This window comes from Cucurbita moschata, unplaced genomic scaffold, assembly GCF_002738365.1.
Source record: "Cucurbita moschata cultivar Rifu unplaced genomic scaffold, Cmos_1.0 Cmo_Scf00215, whole genome shotgun sequence".
NCBI lineage: Eukaryota > Viridiplantae > Streptophyta > Magnoliopsida > Cucurbitales > Cucurbitaceae > Cucurbita > Cucurbita moschata.
Window position 1 is genome coordinate 11,638 of NW_019268731.1, and position 257 is coordinate 11,894.

Below are 257 nucleotides of genomic sequence, written 5' to 3' on the forward strand. Positions count from 1 at the left end.
TCCTCCATCAAACTGCACAAGTGGACTCTCCATCGACATACTTTTATTATGACACACTTAGAAGACTGCTGCTTCTAGTTTTAACTAGTTTAGGGCATGGCTCTGATACCAAATTGTTAGGGACAGAAAAAGAAAATTGGAAAGATCAGAAGAATTGGGAGAAATCTCTCATCCAATTGATGACTAAATCAAATCTAATTCAAATAACTAGATCAAATCTAATCCAAATAACTCAATCAAATCTAATCCTAACAGTT